This window comes from Tamandua tetradactyla, chromosome 18 (assembly GCF_023851605.1).
Source record: "Tamandua tetradactyla isolate mTamTet1 chromosome 18, mTamTet1.pri, whole genome shotgun sequence".
NCBI lineage: Eukaryota > Metazoa > Chordata > Mammalia > Pilosa > Myrmecophagidae > Tamandua > Tamandua tetradactyla.
In genome coordinates this window covers 40,117,419-40,135,859 of record NC_135344.1, presented here as the reverse complement: position 1 = coordinate 40,135,859, position 18,441 = coordinate 40,117,419, and the positions used below count along the sequence as shown (strand labels likewise).

Below are 18,441 nucleotides of genomic sequence, written 5' to 3'. Positions count from 1 at the left end.
TATATAATGCCTTAATTTCAATTCCTTATTTTTTACATTTTAAAAGGGAAAGTACATCATCTCCTGGAAAAAAATTAATGATAGAATTCCAGGTGTTATAGATTGTAATAGTTATGGAGGAGATGGTTTTAATCCAGTAGAACTTTTCTCAAATATCACAAGTTGTGTAATAATACAAACAGCTGCCAGCTTTGCTTATGTGTGTCAGCTTGAATTTGTGGTGGACCCCAGAAAAGCCATGCCCTTGAATTCTCATTTGGTATTGCTAGGTGGGAGCATTTTGATTGTTTCCATGATGATGTGACCCACCCAATTGTGGATGGTAACTTTTGATTAGATGATTTCCCATGGAGGTGTGTCTCCACCCACTGAAGGTGTCGTTGCTTGCTGGAATCCTTTAAAAGAGGAAACATTTTAGAGAGCGTCCCTTTTGTAGAGCCACGAGAAAGGCAGCGGACACCACCATGTTCACCATGTGCCCTTCCAGCTGAGAGAGAAACATTGAACTTTAACGGCCTTCCTGAACCAAGGTATCTTTCCCTGGATGCTTTAAATTGGACATTTCTATAGACTTGTCTTAATTGGGACATTTTCTCAGCCTTAGAACTGTAAACTAGCAACTTATTAAATTTCCCCTTTTAAAAGCCATTCTGTTTCTGGTATATTGCATTCTGGCAGCTAGAAAAATAGAACATTATGTAAAGCCAATCTTTCCTGGGTTTGTGCTGAGATGGTGATAATTCTATGGTCCAAGCAAATTGGGTTTCTCTGCCCTTAGGACATCCAAACTTGGACATAAAATGTTTGTTACACATATATAATGTTTACCTTTCTTTTCTGCTCAAACCAACATGAACATCCTGGCTTTCTAGTCCATGCACTTTGGCTTTAAATAATCTAAAAATAATGAAGAGAAACTCTTTGAAGCAAAGAGAAAAATGACCAATTCTCTATTTGTCCATTAAGAAGTTATATTAATGCAATAGTAAAATTGTCTAATTACTAAACCGAAATTAATGGTATGAAGATATTTAGTCATTATAAAAATGTCCATAATTATTTTCCTGTTTACTCATTTCCAGTGAATTTGCACTTATCATTTGTGCCTTAGCTTTCTATTCAGCAATGTGATAGAAATATGAAGTATCCAAAGGGAACAAGAGAAAATGCCCAGTCTTTAAAGAAATAACAAGTTTGGAGAAATCTTATAGCAATAGAATACATGAAACAAATGCAAAAAAAAAAGAACAAAAAGTTAGTATAACTCTCTGTACATACTTGTGTTTATGTATAATTAAAGCATAATGGTTCAGCTTTAGGAAAGATGATAGTGAAAAAAGTAATTAGAGAGGATAAATGAAAAATCTCTTGAAAGATAAGAGTTTTAGCTGTCACTGCTATCTCATTTGTATCCAATTACTTTCTATAACCATTCCCTTAAGTACTGGTAGTAATGACAATGATAAAAATTATAAAATTAGCAACTAACCTGTTTGGACTTCAGTATATACCAACACTGATCTATGTGCTTTACATATATTGAAAGCTTATTATTCACAACAACTGTTTGTGCTAAGTATTTTTGTTAACCCCATTTTAGTGGTGATGAAAACTGAAGCAGAGAGTAAGGTTAAGTAACTTGCCTGTGGTCACCGAGTTCTTGAAACTCATGGCCTTAACCCATTCTGGAATAGGGCCTCTTTCATCTATCCAATATTTCTCATTTTCTCTTATGCGTATTTACTATGTATACTTACTTTTATTTGTATACCGATAACCAAAAAGAATTGGAGAAAGATAAAAGACCAGCTTACAGTGAAAGTATTTAGAGTGTAGTCAAGCATTAAACAATTATAATACAAATGGTCTGGATTCATCAACAACTGATTATAAAATAGGGGTCAGTTGTTCTTTCAGGAGCCATTGTTTGCATGCATTAGTTCTTTCCAGGTTGATTACCAGAAATTATCCCATCTCAAATGTTTCTCAAGTGTTTCTGAGAGTACTCGCACAAGCTACCAAAGGTAGACTAAGAACCAGTTTCCTGCTGTTTATTTGCTTTTATTGCTGCTTGTTTGATGATGAACCTCTGGAAATTAATCTTTCCTGAACATAGTTATTGTTTAGTTGCCATAACTGAGCCACCAGTACTTTAAGGCACCCAGCTAGGCCTAGAATGTCCAGACCATTGCATCAGCCTAACTTTTGGTAAAATCTTGTTAACCCAAGCAGGTATTACATAGAGCACTTTTGCTGTTTGAAATAGCATCATTTGTACTTTCCAGTTCTGTCTTCCTGTCTAACACTTCACTTTTTGCAAGCTCAACTTACATCTCTTTAAGAAGTTCACAGGATTCATCATGCCCTATAATCTAGACAGAGCAGACATAATGTCTCAGAAAATAGACAGTGTTTCTCCTTCACCCTTGTCTAAGGCTCATTTCCCAAGTTCTCATTTCCTTTCCTAGAATCAGTTCCTTCTATTTATGGTGGACAGTAGAAACTCGCCATCACACAAGAGTTTTGTATTGCCCTTAGAGCAATTATTAGGCCATCTCAGCTATATCAAGATACAAGAGACTAATCTATTACATTTGGTATATTTTAAGTTAAGTAAGTTTTAAAATACATCACATCATGGATTTAATCCAGGTACCTTTTTTCTAACTCTTCTCCCATGTGAGGTGAAGTTCATGACTTTTTGCAGCCAGAAAGGGTTGAGGGTAGATGTACAAACAAAGATTTCACCTGTTTTTCCTGCTCAGGCAAACAAGAGCTTGGATGTATTGGTCAGGCCCAGGCAAGAAACAGATGGCAAATTTTTAAAAAATGATAAAATTGCAACTAAATAATGTTTAATAAAGAGAATATTTTAAAACTTGAACAGAATTAATGGAGGCCAGCAGTGAATGGTGAAGCTTGTGATTGCAATGGAGCTGTGATAAGTGCTGAATGCCTTTAGAACCCAGTGACACATATGGCAGTAGGAGATGCTTACTCTACAGGAGCTGAGGTCTTGGGGATAAAAACTCAATCACTGCTGTACTGTACTACTGCTGTATTTCTACTCTCCTTCTCTAATAGTTATACTACCACTCATTACAGAAGGAGAGAACTGGGAGAATAAACTCCCTAATCTCTCTTCTCCCTCCCTTGATCTCCTGGTTAGTACCTCACCTTGGCTGAACCCAACCAGAAGGACACGGCAAAGGGGCCCAGTTGATGAAATCTATAAAGGTTAGGTTGGAGAGTGGATCTAGAGCAGCCAAAGGAGAATGTTCAGTAGAACATATATGACTAGTAGAGGCGTTATAATATAAAGAATTGTAGAACTATGCCATTGTAGCTTTCTTGTCACCAGCATTAAAATCTCTGCAGTGGCTTGACTATGCTAAGAGTTTTTCCATTATTAAGCAGAGTGGTTTACTAAATTGAAGACAACCTCCTAAAATTTACTTCACTATTCAAGAAATAACTCACATCACTGAGAAAATGACAACTTGTATATTGTCATTTGCTGAAAATAAAAATCAATAGTTTACCTTAAAAGTAAATTCTGGAGGGCTCAAGGGTAGTTCAGAGGTAGAATTCTTGCCTGCCATGTGGGAGACCTGGGTTCAATTCCTGGTCCATGTACTTCCCAAAAAACAAACAAATAAGCAAAGCAAACAAAAAAAACAAAGAAAAATTCAACAAATGGTACTGCAATAATGGGAAACTCAGATGGAAAAATAATGAAATGTGACCCTGCTATACAGCATACAAAAAAAAAGTAAGTTCTATTTTATATTTAGATTTAATTTACTTAGGAGGATGAATCTGCTTGTAAATTTTAATCACAGTTTTTTTTTTTAATCTGCCAGTTTGTAAAAAGAATTCTAGACTTAACAGCAAATTCTTACAAAGAGGCAAAAAAGGGAAACTAAAGCTGAAATAGATACGGTAATTCTAACAGAAAATCTCAGCTAAGGACACTTGCTAAAATTGGGCATGGATTTTTGTTCAGTGCTTCCTGGAAATTTAGAAATCTCGTGAGTTATTGATCTTGTAATGAGAATATTTTGTCATGAAACCCAGCCTTTGTTTTATGATTTAATCAGGAACAAGAACAGAGTAATGATTCAGAGCAACAGTCTGATACATTCAGAGCAACAGTTTTAGATACATTAGAGGGGATAAAATAGCAGAAAGGAAGACCATTTGCAGGGGTGGGGAGGAGTTCAGAGATCCAGTTATCTAGAATGGTATTGGGAAATGGGACAGAGGAGAGGAACTGGACCCAAAAGATATGGTGAATAGAGACATGATTTGGTAACTTATTGGAAATAGGGGCTTATGTTGCACCAAAGCTTTGAAAATTCTTACATTTAGGAGTCAGGATAATGAAGAGGGAAAGGAATTCCCATCAGTATGAAAGAGATAGGTTCATTTGGAGATGTCAGCAGCATAAAGCTACATTTGTCCATTTCCACTTAATGATATTAACACATAGTATTGGCAAAGAATTCTATCTTAGGTGGGCAGCTGCATAGAATGGTTTCATTTGTGGTGCCAGAGGTCAGGAATGGCTGCAATCACCCTCTTCCCCCTACCATTACTCAGAACACCTCAAGAAAACATTTTACTATGTGTCAAGGACTAAATGGATGCATCAAGGACATACACAAAATGAAGTCATCATATAACAAGTCTGCCTTCTGCCTTCTTCACAATTAAGGAATGGAATTTTTGGTAAAGGTACAAAATACATATATACATATTTCATATACATGCATGTATATGAAAAGCACCACATTGCCTAATATATTATTATTTAGGGAACATAATCAGGTTAATACCTCATCTCATGCCATATACCAAAAGATTTTAAGATACATCATGAAGCTAAAAACAAAAAAGGAAAAGGAAAATATGCTGAAGAAAAAAGAAAGGAAAAAACTGGCAAGTGAATATTTAACACACTTGTTCTTAATGGTTCACATTAACCCAGGACCCTGTAAAACAGGCCTGACTTCCACAAATTACTTTTTACTATTCAATTTTGCCTCTGGCTAATAGCATTAGAAATAAGCGATCTGTAAGAGTTATGACCACTAGAGGAGAAAGGCATAAAATATTCTAAGATGTCCAAAACATTAGATTACTTTTGTCTAAGCCAGCCTAAATCATTTGCACTTGAATTTTGAGAAACATGTGGGCTATCTGATTCCCCCTGAAATAGTTAACAAATTTAGAGCTTGACACAGTATAGTCATTTGGATATAGGACTTCTTGCTGCTATTTTATTGAGAAAAATTTTCATTGCTCTTTTCCTGTAAAACCACCTCAAACTCCCTTTAAATTCCACTTTAATTTAGAAGTGACTATGCCATTCATTGATTATATATATATATATATATATATATATATATATATATATATATATATATATATATATATATATATTGAGCTCCTACTGTGTGCCAGGTTATCTCTTAGTTACTGGAATGACAGAAACAAGCAATAGTCAAAACTTCTAAAAAAAACTCTCCCACAGGAATATTAGAATACAAGGGAAGTTTTCATCCCAGAGACCCTGTCCAGATAATCACTACTATCTTCTTGGGTAACTGAAATAATAGAGCTATCACTCTAATTTAACTAAAACATAGCTATTCGGAATCATTACTCTGTTCTTGTTCCTGATTAAACTCATAAGACAAAAGGCTGAATTTCATGACAAACATTCTCTTATGAGATCAATAACTCATGAGATTTCTAGTTTTCCAGGAAGAACCAAACTAAAACACATGCCCGATTTCAGCAAGTGTCCTTACCTGAGATTTTCTGTTATAATTATCAGTCTTTCTTCTAACATTCAGTTCACCTTTAGAATCAGCTTCATTGAATCTTAAATAGCAAAATGCAGACCTATTGAAACCTTGCAAGCATAAACTTATAATTCCCTCCTGCCGATAACAAAGACCCACAAAGCTGTTTCTTTGTGAAGTCTTCTATATCCGTTAAAATAATATTTTAGTACTTATCAGTGTCTTATATCTCTGATATGACAGCACCTCAACATTGGGCCCACACTAGGTTTTTGACCTACAAGAGAAATGATTTTTATAAAGATACATAAAACTTGGTTTAGTCTGTGAATTTCACGGCATTATCTCGGTGTAACTTCCTGTTTATCTGATCTTCATTCCAATCTAGCGAACAGCAATCATAAACTTCTGTGTTCCAACAATATTTTTCCACTATGTGTTCGCATTTTTGGCTAACTTCCTATTTCTATAATCCATTGTGGTTAACTATTTTTCATTCTTTTATATATTTATGATTTATAAACAGCCAGATCATTGTTAAACTCTATTAACTGTTCTATCATTTCCCACTTTACAGAAGCAAAAAATCTATATCCCACCAGGAGAGAGTCAAACAAGGTTACTTAGACTGTGCATCAATGGAAACAGAGAAACTAGGGGTCTTGGGGACTGAGGATTTATTTTTTGGTAATGCTCGCCCTTGACACTTATCTTCCTCCTTTTTTTCCTAAGAGACTTTCCTCTTAAAATGACTTATACTGAATTTTATCCTAAATTTTAATGATGAATTTGACTGTAGGAGTAAACATCACATTTATGCTAAGCAAGTTTCCAGGTAATTTTCTAACCATATTCTCCTGAGACAATGCTGACATAGGCTGATTAAAAAGAAAATGTATAAATTTGTCAACTGCCCAGCAATGCATCCAGTGAGTTTTGTATTTTCAAGAAGAGTATAAAAGTTATTATACACACACACACACACACACACACACACATATATATATATATTGCATACATATTTATGAGAAAGGAAAAAGAATTAGTAACTGACCTTTTTTTGCCTCAAGGCAAATGCAAAAAAATTACTATGAAGTGGTTGCTGGTATACATTATTCAATGGGTATTAACACGTATATGGGCATGGATTTACTATGTTATAATCTAATCAAGAATAAGTTCAAAATAGCTTCTCGGCCTTTTGGCTAAAATCAGGAGTAGTGTCTGTTCTTATCAGTTTAATATCTGATACGTCCTCTATCTGAGGACAATATATTAAACGGATTTTTGGAGTTAAGAGATGGAATAGAAGCTTGCTCTGTCCACTCCATGCATCAACTTGGTATTGCAGTACTTCTAGGAACAGTGCACCACTTCGGGGAAATAATAAACATATGAAAAATCAGAAGAAAAAAAAAAGAATATAAGTTCAAGAGTAATTGTTGCCTGATTTCATCAAGAAGTTCTTTCATGAGTAAGCTAACCTGTGGTTATAAAGTTTATTCTGAAAGTTCATTTGGTTATGGGATTTACGGTTTCCTTGTATCAAACATTTTAACATCCCCCTCCATGACTACAAAATAAAAATTTCTTAGCCTACTATTAAAGTCTTCTGTAAACTGAGCATAAATTTTCTCCAAATGTTTTTCTATGGTTAAAGTTTCTAAAACTCTTGATTAGGAGAAGGAGGAAGAAAAGAAGGGAAGGAAGAAGGGGAAGAGAGAGAAAAGGAGGAAGAGGATGCTTGAAAAAAAAAAAAACTACTCCATGATTGGTGTGCAGACCCACCACATGCATAACTCACCCTTGTATTTTATTTCATTTTGCCTCTTTTGTATGATGGGTCATCCTCACTCATCTCCATTTAAAATATTCCCTTCTCTTCAAGAGTCCAGCTCAAAACATTACCCCTCTTTGAAGCTTCTCAAACACATCAAACTTATTTACTGAATATGCAACAATATTTTACTTAATATGCTTCTTAGGTGCTTAGGTGATTGTTGCAGAATATCTTAGATTGTATATTTAGTAATAGAACAAAAAATGCTTAAAAATCCATGAAACTTCCCTTCACAAACAGTGTACCCTAAGTTAAATCATGGACTATAATTAATAGTGCAATTATAAAAATGTGCTTTCATCAATTATATCAAATGTACCATACCAATGCCAATTGTTAATAATGGGGTATATGGGAATCCTGTATGTTTTTGCACGATTGTTGTGTAAACTGATAATTTATCTAATAAAATATTTTAAAAATATGCTTCTTGGGATTTAACTCAACAGATATATGGTTATTTATTGTATGCTGAGTAATGGCTAGATCTGGAAATAGAGTGTTGAGAAGGCGAGAGGTGATCCCAATGCTGGTTGAGCTTTGAGTTTATCTTCATGTGCGTTTGTCCTATTTTAGACTGCAAACTGTCCAAAAGCCAGAATTATCTCTTACAACTTGTTATACTTATTAAGCCCAGAAGGCAATTGCCCAATTAATAGATGAACTAAATCAATAAATAAAACCACCAGTAGGCTCTGCTAGACAGGGATCAGCAAAGTTTTTCAGTCTAAAACCAAGGAGTAAATATTTTCAGTTTGAAGACAAAGTGTGATCTTTGTCACCACTTGTCAAATATTCGGTCCATTAACTATGGATGATACATAAATGAATGGATGTGGCTGTGTTCCAGCAATGCTCTGTTTACAAAAACAAGCTGGATTTGGCCCTTGGGCTATAGTTTGCTGACCCTTTCTGGGATTCCTCTAGGGCAGAAAAAAACCTGCAGGGTTATTTCCCCTTCAGGCAGAGGAACAGGCTTTTGTATCCAGCCATGACTCGCCCATCACCTACTGTTGGTGGTGGTAGATAGGGAAGTGGATAGTGATTCCTTATGTCCTTAAGTGTATCACACTGTCTCTTCTAAATATTTACAATATTTTTGCAGTGATTTTCCTACTAGCTTCTGAGAAAATATTTTTTTTAATTGAAAACATTTCTTTCAAAAATTATTAGTTGTAAAGACTTCCCCCAAGCCAAGTTTATAAGGATAGTCATCTAAACACTTATATGGTGTCATTTAGATATATATTAATTTATGCTTAGTAACTTAAGTGTGATTTAGTTATCCTTGTATACATTGTAAGGTAAGAATATGAATATATTATATGACTATGTCATATTTTCTCAATGAAACATTTCCTTAAATAGTTGTAACATGTCCTCCCACTCCTCCCAAACCCACATTGCTTAATAATTGAATTTGACGTAATTAATAACCATATGGGAAAATACAGATATTTACCTTAAACCATATATACATAAACAACCCATAAGATATGTCAAAGTTTTTCTTGTAAAATATAAAAGTATAAAAATACTGATGGAAGCATGGTAGATTTTTTTCCTTTTTAATTCAGAGTGAGGCTAAATTTTCTAAGAAAGGCAGAGAGCCAAAATTTTATAGAGGGATGAATTGATAAGTTGAACTATTAAAAAATTCTGCTTTGCAAATGTACCCTGAAGTATTCAAAAGACAAATAAAAGACTAGTAAACATATTTATAACATGACAAAGGATAGACAAATAGATGATAGATAGATACATATGTACATACACATATTTTTAACATATGAGGAACTATTATATACACAATCAATTATTATTCAGCCATAGAAAGAAATGAAGTTCTGATACATGGTACAACATGTTAGAAACTTAAAAATATTTTGTTCAGTGAAACAAGCCAGACACAAAAGAACAAATACTGTATGATTATACTTATATGAAGTATCTAGAATTAGCAAATTTATAAAGAAGAAAAGTGGTTAGAAGTTACCTGGAACTGGGAGGAGGGGGAATGGAAGTTATTGCTTAATGGGTACAGAGTTTCTGTTTGAGGTGAAAGTTTTGGTAATAGATAAGGGTCATATTAACACAACATTTTGAAAGAATTAATACTACTGAATTGTACACTTCAGAAAAAAAGAAAAGACTTTTGAAAAAAAAATGCTATATGTGTTACTGCAATAAAAATATGTGAAGTCTTGGAAACCAGCAAGAGAAATACTACTAATTCAGTAGAAGCAAAAAATGAATATGGACAATTCACACAAGCATATTTAAGAATGCATTTTATATATTTATAAAGTGATGAGAAAGTTACACTCAATTGTTGGTGGTATAAATAAGCATAAATACACTTTAGGGTGTTCTAGTTTGCTAGGTGTCAGAATGCAATATACCAGAAATGGAATGGCTTTTAAAAAGGGGAATTTAATAAGTTGCTAGTGTACAGTTCTAAGGCTGAGAAAATGTCCCAATTAAACAAGTCTATAGAAATGTCCAATCACAGGCACCCAGGGAAAGATACCTTGATTCTAGAAGGTTGATGAAGTTCACAGTTTCTCTCTCAAGTGAGAAGGCACATGGTGAACAGGGTCTGGGTTTCTCTCTTGGCTGGAAGGGCACATGGCGAAAAAGGTGTCATCTGCTAGCTTTCTCTCCTGGCTACTAGTTTCATGAAGCTCCGCGGGAGGTGTTTTCCTTCTTCATCTCCAAAGCGCTGTTGAATGGACTCTCTACTTCGTGGTGCTGCAGCATTCTCTGCTCTCTCTGAATCTCCTTCATTCTCTAAAATGTTTCTTCATTTATAGGACTCCAGAAACTTATCAAGAACCACCCAAGTGGGTGGAGACATGTCATCACCTAATCCAGTTTAACAACCACTCTTGATGAAGTCACATCTCCAGGGAGATGATCTGATTACAGTTTCAAACATATAGTATTGAATAGGGATTATTCTGCCTTTATGAAATGAGATTTTGATTAAAACATGGCTTTTATAGGGTACATGCATCCTTTCAAACCAGTAATAGGGCAATTTAATTATTTCAGGATATAGAATTCATAAGTTCTTTCATACTCATGGAGGAATATATTTTACACATAGCCTCAGGGTTTCTCCCTGTCCCAAGTGGCCTTTCCAGCAGGGTAGTCAGACCCCTTACATGGAGGCTCAGGTCTCCCCAAAGCACACAGACAGAAACTGCCAGGCCTGTTTAAGATGCTGACTCACAATGGACCCAGTGCTCCTACTATCACCTTGTATCAGTTGAAGCTAGTCATAATCCCAACCCAGCTTCAGTGTGGAAGAGTGAGAATCCCTATCTCCTGAAAAGGCCTGGGGTCTTCTTTGGAGAACAGCTGGTGATGGCAGGCTACCAGCCCTGCTCCCTCTACATGCCTTTTTCTCCTCTCTACCTTGCCATCCTTTGTATATCTGTCCCTCTCTAGATTTCTTGAACTGCTCTGGCCTATACGTGGTGCCATCTCACTTCCATGCATTCTAGAGGATCTCTTGACACCCAACTACAATTAATGGTGCTAGATACTCAAGAGCATTTTGTAAATACTGTGGAATTCTAGGGAACACCATCCCTGCATGTTCTACTGGATTTGTACATTGTCTAATATTACTACTCAGACTGAAATTAAGACATCTTTGCATTTTAGGTATGGAAATTCCTTGTATTTGAGAAATGAATATATTCATTACATTTCCTCTAAAAGACAGATTACCCTTGCCTCCTAGAGAGACTAATGTAGTACAGTTTGAGGATGTTTTATGAATAAAGGGAATAATATATCTGATACAGTACCCAGTACACAGGAAGCACTAACAGATGTTAGCTATATTTTAGCTCTTTCTTCCTCTTTAGACCAAATATATTTATAGAACAGCAAAAATTCTGAAAGTTACTGGGTCTATTTCATCAATTGTTAACAAAGAACAGAATGAAGATCTTGGAAATTCTGTACATAAATATAAGAATGAGATGACAACAGATGTGAATGTAAGCTCATTTATATTTTAACTCCAAAGAAGGTTTGGGAAAATTTTTTACTGTCTTGCAGTTACTACAGTAAATGTTTTGGGCCTCACTCAGTAGTGACAGGACATTCATTACATATCATAATAAATATGAACTTGTAGTTGAAGATCCAAGCAACAGTGGTTGAATTGGCAAATTACTCTCCAACATAAATAGAGTAACCTTGGAAAATTATTGAGCCATAAAATGCACATTACAAAGAGATCAGATACTTGAAAGGACCCTGCATTAACTAGCTAAAAGGGGCCATCCGTCTTCCTGATAGATAGGTAGGGATTAATCCTATTTGTTGGTTCATAGCAAATCATGTAATGCCTACCTTCTCTAATACCAAAATGCTCTCTCCACATGTGAGCCTTTCTCTTTAAAATATAGATTAATGTGCTACCACTTTTCATGGCTACTCACACTCTAATTCTTAGTTCAGATATAATGACTATATCCTACTTTGAATATGTCATGCTTTAAGGCCACTTTAAGAGACACCTGCATATTAATGAGTTGTATAATTGTATTTACATTTACAGTTTATGCAATTACAGTTAATATTTACAGATAAATGAATTGTATTTGCAGTTTATTTTATTGCATTGCATTGTAAATTTTACATTTTCTCTGATAGATTTGAATAGATTCTATTAAATATACTAAGAAGTTTGGTTCAATATGGGGCTGAGTTAATTATTAACTACCATTTGTCTCTGATAACATAAAAAAAACCTATCAAGTTATCAAGTTTTATTTTTCATTTTCTCAGGTTTTGAAAGTTGACATTATTATTACCCAAAAGCCACGATTCATAGTCAAACATTATATCACCCTGTGGTAAATTTAAATAGTATAAATATTGATAAAAACTGCATCTATGCATGCATGCCAGGTGATCATATATTTCAGACCCAATTCTCATGAATAAACAAATAGATTAGCTTGAGAAAATACCTTCATAAGTGATTCATTTAAAGTTCCTCCAAACAAAAAATCGTCAGTCCATGAGTTGCTTTTTCCTGATACACTAACTTCCAAACCACAAAAAATAAGTTTGCCTAATGTGTTTCAAAGGGGAAAAAATTGAAAATTTGAATAGAATGTTGCATTTTTCTCATGTTTTTTGCAAGTGTTCTCACTCTTCTATTAACTACCATTACATAAATATCTATAGCATTTATTTGATAATCACATATAATATTTGACTATTATTATATTTAACCAAATAAAATGTTGAAATTTACATTTTCTCATATCTCTGCAAAGGTAAATGAAATTTAATATGCAACTTTATTGTGATCAATGATGATCATAGTTTGTTAGAATTCAAAACAAACTAAAAAATAAACTAACATTCATCAAATACCTTCATTATTCTGGAGATGCTAGCCCTGATGTTCAAAGAGTAAAACGGCTTGCATAACATGATCTATAATGTTGCCTCCTGAACAACCTAACCTTTCTATACCTCGTTTTCTTACACTTTAAAAGGAGTAAGGCCTCTTGCTGTTGTTTTTTCCTGTCATTTCTTTGGTTTCAAATTTGTAAGTTTAGTCTTTATTTCTATTTATGGAGTACCCAACTTGTGTTCTGAGGAAGGCACTCAACCAACCGTAGACTACTTGCCAGGAAACTTTGCCTCTTGCTAATTGACCCTTTCAGCACCATCTCAATACATGAAACACACACACACAAACACATACACACACACACACACACACACACACACACTCACACTCCATGATATCTTTTTGCCATAAATTATTTCTAAATCCACTCATGAAAAATGGACTCCCTAGCAGAGAATATCTACCACTACCTATAGGCACTTTTAGTGAACTTACGACTGGGTTTATTTCTATTGCCTTGCCATCAGTCATTCATTAAAGTGTTCCAAGTTATAGGAAACAAGTACAATAAAGGTACAGTAGAACAGAAAGTTCCCAGTGGTCAATACCAAAGAAAGAGAGAAGGTTATGGGTAACAAGATTATTTTGAACATAATTTGTCATTTTTCACAGTCTTGTTCATGGTAAGCACTCAAAAGTGTTTGTTGACTGGAATTCAATTTGATTTAAAAATAGGGTTTCTAGCAAATTAACAACCAGTTTGTTACAACTGCTTGCGCATTTACTTGCCCATTAACTTAGCTTGGCCAAATTAACTTAGACTTCTTTCCTCCCCATAGGCTTCTGAATTTTGGCTTGCCCCCCAAGACTGAGCAAGCACTAAAATGCTGAGCATTCTCCCTTAACAGCTCATCTTGAGAAACAGCTGACCATGGCATGAAATACTTCCTGCCAGACCACCCAGATCGTGTTGGCTATTCATCCTACTCACTTGCCGAATTTTCCCTGAGAAGTTCTTCTGTGCATATGTTTCTCTCTATAAAGAGCAAAAATCTAGTGAATTGTTTCTAGAACACTTCATAAATCAAGAAAACATGTATGTTTTATTCTTAAAATTTCCTTCAGCGTATTCAAGCAAAAGTGTTGGTATCAATGGGTTTGTAACAAAGAACACTGAGGCATTCTGAGCAGCTGTCAACAATGACGTTGTAAAGAAGGATTTTATAAAGCTTAACAGTAGCTAACTTTTCTTAGGTAAAGAAGGATTTTATAAAGCTTAACAGTAGCTAACTTTTCTTAGGTAAAGAAGGATTTTATAAAGCTTAACAGTAGCTAACTTTTCTTATGTAAAGAAGGATTTTATAAAACTTAACAGTAGCTAACTTTTCTTATGTAAAGAAGGATTTTATAAAACTTAGCAGTAGCTAACTTTTCTTGCCTAATTTAGCTGTTTACATGTATTTTAGCTTCTGAATGATAGAAATATCTAGCAAAAGGATTTGTGTCATTTTATATTCACTACTATGCATTTGGTGTGAGTTAAGGATTGTAAAGGAAAGAGTTATGGGCCCCATCAGGCTAAGAAAAACAACTCGGGACCTTCCGGGGTGGTTATCTGCCTCTCCCAACCCCCATGACTCCTTGCGCCAGAAATGCTTGTTGTGAAAATGATCGTTACCTGCTTCTTGCATGAAGCAGCACCTGTGACCCATGCTTGACCCCCACCCCCCTCCTCCTCCCCCTTAAAAAGCTTCCCCAAACCCAGGCTAGGGGCTCTCTGTTCCTGCGTGTTCAGTGAGCCCCACGCATGTGTGGTAAATAAACCCCTTGCGTGTTGCATGAGAGAACGTCTCTTGGAGTCCTCCTTTGCATGGCAAAACTCTCGAATTCTTACAACATAACCTTAGCCGTTAAGTCAGTGACTGCAGAGAGGACTAATAAGAATTCATATTTCATATCCAAATTTCATTTTTTGATCAGCAATAAGATAGGCTATCTCAAGAAACTCAGCATAACAAATCAGTATAACTTCAGTCTAGTGTCTTAATATCATCTGAAATGCACTAAAGATAGCTGCTTCAGAATGATAAGGCTTGAAATATGGTTGCTGGTTTGAACTTAATGTAGGAAGAATAATAAAATAATTCCACAAGGAAAATAATGTAAAATAAAGTGAGATAAGGAAAACCTATCAATGTATCTGGCATTAAGAACTCCACATGTCAGAACAGTATTAGAACAATTTACTATTATATCTTATTTAAATTCTACATTATTTCCAAAGCAGTTACTATCAGATATGATTTTCACTTTTCTACTGACTCTATTCTGGACTTCAAAAAAACTTTAAAACTATTTGAGAACTATTTTTTACAGAGTTATCTTCCTTTTAAAGAGTAAGAAAATGAGGTATAGAAAGGTTAAGTTGTTCAGGAGGCAACATTATAGATTGGGGAAATGCTCAAGCCCTTCTACTTGCTACAAGAGCCTCAGTTCACCAAACGGAGTCATTGTTTAATGGAATCTGAATTCTGCTGTACATGCTTTGTAGAAAGTAGTATATTCAAAGAGATAGGCGATGAGGGACTTGATATCCTGGCTGTAATTTTATTTTATTTTAAGAGAATATATGCAGAGAATATATTGGAATCACTATGGATATATTTCAACCATTTCAACTTCCACAGTTACAATTTTGGAAAATGACTCATAGTAAATGTAGGGAACAAAGAAATAAAAAATAAAGTATATTTTAATTTTTGGCATTTCATTTTTTGGCATAAAATTATTCTTAAAATTTTATGAGGCATAAATTTACAATAATTAAAATGTGGAGTATTAGGTGGTATGGATTACTGAGTTGTAACACTCCAGACAATTCCCTCATGGCCTTTTCCAGTCAATCAAAGAAACTGCTGTTTGAATGTCTTTCGCAACAGTTGATTAGTTTTTCCTGTTCTGGAATGTTATATTATTAGAATCATATAGTGTATTCTTTTATTTGTCAGGTTTCTTTCACTCAGAAAACTAATACTACAGCCATTTTAACATAAGAGTTTTCATGTAATCTGATTAAAAAATATTATGCAAAACATAATCAATAAAATAAATATGTATTAAGTTTAAATGAATGGCAGAAAGAACTATAGATTTTCAGAGTACTAAGAAGTACTTGTAGGCTGGAAGAGTAAAATAGGTTTTAATAGGGAATTGCAACTTGAGTAACTCAAAAAAGTAGATAAAAGGGAGTATACCAAGAATAATTAACATATATGTACATAAGCACAGAATTTTAAGGACACAAGAAGTTTACTTGGATGGAAGAGACAGGGTAAGCAAGCACTGAGAGATAAGGCTGAAGGGGAAACTTAGGGCTAAAGAATGGAGGCCTGTGCTTGTTTAAAACTTTTATGTACCCCAGAAAAGCCATATTCTTTCAATCCTAATTCACATTTGTGGGGGTAGACCTATTGTTGAGGGTGGAACCTTTGATTAAATTGTTTCCATGGAGACGTGACACACCCAATTGTGGGTGTGACCTTTTGATTAGATGGAAATGTTATACTCACCTGTCAAGGTGGGTCTTAATTAGTTTTTACTGGAGTCCTCAAAAGAGCTTATGGAGGTGCCTGCCCATGCAAAAAAAGAGCTTACAGAGAAAGAGACCAGTCAGAACTGAGAGATGCAGATATTTGAAGTGGCCGACAGAGATACACGGATAGCAAATACAGAGAGAGCTTAGATGCAGACATTTGGAAATGCAGAAGTTCCAGGAGACATCAGAAGCTGAGAAAGCCAAGAGAAGCTAGATAGGAATCAGAGCCCAGCAGAGGTCACCATGTGCCTTTTTCATGAGATGCTAAGCTAAGAGATGAAACCCAGAGTTTTGTCCCAGAGCAGCTAAGTCAGGACCTACAGACACCTAAAGAAAAAGCCATTGAAATCCAAAACTGAGGGCAATGGAACCAGGAATAAGGACCAGCAGATGCCAGCCACATGCCTTCACATGTTACAGAGATCAGCCTTTCTTTGGAGTCAAGGTGTCTTTTTATGAATGCCTTAAGTATGGACATTTTTGAGCCCTTAGAACTGTAAACTTGTAATTTAATAAATCCCCTTTGTAAAAACCATTCCATTTCAGGTATACGGCATTCTGGCAGCATTAGCAAACTAAAACAAAGCCCTTTATATCAGACTAAGAAATTTGTTTTTTTCTTGTGGTTTGTTAAAAGAAACTAATGGCACATTATGATAGACCTAATCTCTACACAAATTTAATGCTATGTAGAGATTCTGAAAGATTAAGTACGATGAAGTGGAAGATTTTAGATCATTTTATGGGTTCTGACATTTTTTTGTTGTTGTTTGGGAATCGGACCCGGGTCTCCGGGCTGGCAGGCAAGAACTCTGCCTGCTGAGTCACTGTGGCCTGCCCAGTTTTTTTTTTTAATGAAATAATAGGAACCAAGGAGCAGAATGGTAGAGTAAATTGAATCCCTGCTATGGAGTCAGAAAAGACAGGGTTCAAGGACAAGCTCTGTCATGGTTAGGGTCAGGTGTCAACTTGGCCAAGTTGTGGTACCTGTTCATCTGATTGGGCAAGCGCTGGCCTGTCTGTTGCAATGAGGACATTTCATAGGATTAGGTCATGATCACATCAGCTACATCCACAGCTGATTCCATTTGTAATCAGCCAAAGGGGAGTGTCTTCTGCAATTAGTGATGCTAAATCCAAACATGGGAAGCCTTTTAAGGAGGACTCAGAGGAGACAGGTTGCATTTCTGCTTTGGCTGGTGAGCCTCTCCTGTGGAGTTCAGCCAGGCCATCCATTGGAGTCATCGACTTTGCAGCCTGCCCTGTGGATTTTGGACTCTGCGTTCCTACGGTCACATGAGACACTTTCATAAATTTTATATTTGCAAGTGTTCCCTGTTGATTCTGTTTCTCTAGAGAACCCTAACTAATACATCTTGGTACCAGGAGTGGTTCTCAAGGAACAGAATCTTAAAAATGGGTTTTTATGAATGGTTTTCTACTCTGACTGGGCTCAGAGACACTAAGGACTCTGATTCCCATAATCAGAATGACACTCCCAATCCATGGACTGAGTTGGCAAAAGAGATAGTCAAAATATCATCATTCGATTCTCCTAATGCTTCGCTTGTACGAAGCCAGACTCTGCGGGATAATGTTTTTGACACCTTTACAGAGTTTTGTAGAAATAAGAGTTATAGAGATGTTGGTTGGTTGTTGTTAGATACACTGTCTACATTAAAGGGTGAAAGGGATGGGCTTAAGGCTTCAAACAAGAAGCGTAAGTGCCGTCTGAAAGATGTAGAGGTTTCTATGAGTATCCTGAAGGAAAATTTTATTTCCTGTAGCCGTAGACTTGAGATCTCTG

The 18,441-nt window shown here is 35.4% G+C and overlaps 1 long non-coding RNA gene and 1 other non-coding gene across 4 annotated transcripts in view; both read left to right on the top strand.

Moving 5' to 3' along the window:
* Positions 1–18,441, top strand: part of LOC143662132 (uncharacterized) — a 326,678-nt gene that overhangs the window by 40,152 nt on the left and 268,085 nt on the right. The window lies entirely within an intron of this gene.
* On the top strand, positions 6,996–7,186 carry LOC143662865 (U2 spliceosomal RNA). Its single transcript, XR_013165633.1, has one exon. It is a non-coding gene; the product is annotated as a U2 spliceosomal RNA (small nuclear RNA).